Raw genomic sequence first — 3,441 nt, forward strand, 5'->3', positions numbered from 1 at the left:
AGGAAATATGCCCTAGAGGCAATAATAAAGTTATTATTTATTTCCTTATATCATGATAAATGTTTATTATTCATGCTAGAATTGTATTAACCGGAAACATGACACATGTGTGAATACATAGACAAACAGAGTGTCACTAGTATGCCTCTACTTGACTAGCTCGTTGATCAAAGATGGTTATGTTTCCTAGCCATAGACAAAGAGTTGTCATTTGAGTAACGGGATCACATCATTAGGAGAATGATGTGATTGACTTGACCCATTCCGTTAGCTTAGCACTTGATCGTTTAGTATGTTGGTATTGCTTTCTTCATGACTTATACATGTTCCTATGACTATGAGATTATGCAACTCCCGTTTACCAGAGGAACACTTTGTGTTCTACCAAACGTCACAACGTAATTGGGTGATTATAAAGGTGCTCTACAGGTGTCTCCAAAGGTACTTGTTGGGTTGGCGTATTTCGAGATTAGAATTTGTCACTCCGATTGTCGGAGAGGTATCTCTGGGCCCACTCAGTAATGCACATCACTATAAGCCTTGCAAGCATTGCAACTAATGAGTTAGTTGCGGATGATGTATTACGGAACGAGTAAAGAGACTTGCCGATAACGAGATTGAACTAGGTATTGAGATACCGACGATCGAATCTCGGGCAAGTAACATACCGATGACAAAGGGAACAACGTATGTTGTTATGCGGTTTGACCGATAAAGATCTTCGTAGAATATATGGGAGCCAATATGAGCATCCAGGTTCCGCTATTGGTTATTGACCGGAAACGTGTCCCGGTCATGTCTACATAGTTCTCGAACCCGTAGGGTCCGCACGCTTAAAGTTCGATGACGGTTATATTATGAGTTTATGAGTTTTGATGTATCGAAGGTATTTCGGAGTCCCGGATGTGATCACGGACATGACGAGGAGTCTCGAAATGGTCGAGACATGAAGATCGATATATTGGACGACTATATTTGGACACCGGAATGGTTCCGGGTGAGATCGGGATAATACCGGAGCTCCGGGAGGTTATCGGAACCCCCCGGGAGGTGTATGGGCCTTAATGGGCTTTAGTGGAAAGGAGGGGAAAGGGGCAAGGGAGGGGGCGCTCCCCCAAGTCCAATCCGAATTGGGAATGGGGCCGCCCCCCCTTTCCTTCCTCCCTCCTTCCTCTTCCTTCCCTCTCCCTCTCCAAATAGGAAAAGGAGGAGTCCTACTCCCGGTGGGAGTAGGACTCCCCCCTTGGGCGCGCCACCTCTCCCGGGCCGGCCCTCTCCTCCCCTCCTTTATATACGGAGGAGGGGGGCACCCCATAGACACAACAATTGATCCCTTGGATCTCTTAGCCGTGTGCGGTGCCCCCTCCACCATAATCCACCTCGATAATATCGTAGCGGTGCTTAGGTGAAGCCCTGCGTCGGTAGAACATCATCATCGTCACCACACCGTCGTGCTGACGGAACTCTCCCTCAAAGCTCGGCTGGATCGGAGTTCGAGGGACGTCATCGAGTTGAACGTGTGCTGAACTCGGAGGTACCGTGCGTTCGGTACTTTATCGGTCGGATCGTGAAGACGTACGACTACATCAACCGCGTTGAGCTAATGCTTCCGCTTTTGGTCTACGAGGGTACGTGGACACACTCTCTCCTCTCGTTGCTATGCATCAACATGATCTTGCCTGCGCGTAGGAATTTTTTTGAAATTACTACGTGCCCCAACTATTTTTCCGTGAATTTTGGCATGACTTGTGCTAGAATATGTAGGAAATATCGAGTGGCCTGGATTTTCTAGAAAGATAATTAAACGATATTTCGGGTTGACTTTAGGTCTGTCGAGGCTCCACCATATATGAGAGGACGAAGAATCCCGACTGTCGTCGTGGGGGTCGTTTCTCCTTCTTCTCCTTCTGCTAGACCTTTGTTATGCACTAGGGGAAGGAGGAGTAACGACCATCACCGCCGGTCGCAAATGTCAGAGGAATCAGTGAGGGAGAGTCTCCACCATATATGAGAGGACGAAGAATCCCGACTGTTGTCGTCGGGGTAGCTTCTCCTTCATTCCCGTGTGCTAGACAATTTGGTGTAATGCACTCGGGAATGAAAGAAGAAGCTACCATCACCGACGGTGAAATATATACACCACGTGGGCTGAGAGTTTTCAAGAGAAGACTTGACAGACCGATAGTCAACCCGTGATGAATAATAATGATCTAATTTAGGTTTTTTAGTACATATATTAATTGTACAAGTTTAATATTTGAATTGTGAACATAAGAAATGTCGTACTCGGACGACGAAAGTCTCTCGGGGGAGTGCGACTGGTGCCACGACGACCGAGGTCTGTGTGACAGGCCTCACCTGGACGAAGATCTGCGCTTCAGCATTAAGCTCGAGGAGACCTTCGATGTTGAAACGGTACGCAACGACGACAAGTTTTTTTTCATAATTAAGTACGACTTCAACTATTTCAACATGTAATTTTCATCTTTTACTATTCGACTAGCTTATCCCATGCCATGCAAGACGCTATGTCTTGGAGAGGATGGGTTTTGAAGACCATGAAAGTATGGAAACAAAGAAAATTCACCTAAGGACCCATCATGGTATGGATTTTGAAGTAAATCTGTACAATTCTGAGAGCGTAACCCATTTTGGTTGCAAAAAATGGGAAGCACTTTGCAAAATGTATGGTCTTTATGAGGGTATGCTTGTCACCATGGATCTTGGTGATCCTGACATCGACCAAGACAATATAGACATTTGGGTCCTTGTTAATACGCTTCCAATTCTACCATTATGTGAGTTTCTCAAACATAGTTATTAACTAATTTATATTGTTTATTTCAAAATAGTTGATACCTTATTTTCATTGACAGCTTATTTTCATTCTTCAAAAAATGTGCGGAAGATGGTAGACAAAACCTACTACACCGATGGCTCTGAGTTAACTTATCAGGAGAAAAATCATCTGATCGCATCTTGTACTGATCTGAAGAATTACAATATCTATTATCAAACTCCTCCACATTATGGTGAATACGTGTCACTAGTGCACGTGTTGAACCACGGTAACATCCATGAAGATGACATGGTAAGATATTTTACTATTACGACATCCGTGCATCTTTTGCATAAATTCTTTTAAAACTTAAGTACATTGCTAACTACGAAGTTATTACTACGTTTTTCAACAGAAAATCCCGTCGGATTGTGTGCCTCATCTGATGTATCAGAATGGTAGCCTTGATATTTTGAACATACAACCAGGTCATCCTAAGAGTCACACATGTCCATATCGGACTTCTAAAACCAGTGAAGACATGACAATCAGAGAATGGCAAAAATGTATGGTGAGTCGTAGGGAGGTTGTTGGAAGCAAGATTGTGCGAAAGGCAAAAATTGAAGACATGATAATCTCCATTCTCCATAATGGAGAGTCAG

The sequence above is a fragment of the Triticum aestivum genome, chromosome 2D (genome assembly GCF_018294505.1).
Source record: "Triticum aestivum cultivar Chinese Spring chromosome 2D, IWGSC CS RefSeq v2.1, whole genome shotgun sequence".
NCBI lineage: Eukaryota > Viridiplantae > Streptophyta > Magnoliopsida > Poales > Poaceae > Triticum > Triticum aestivum.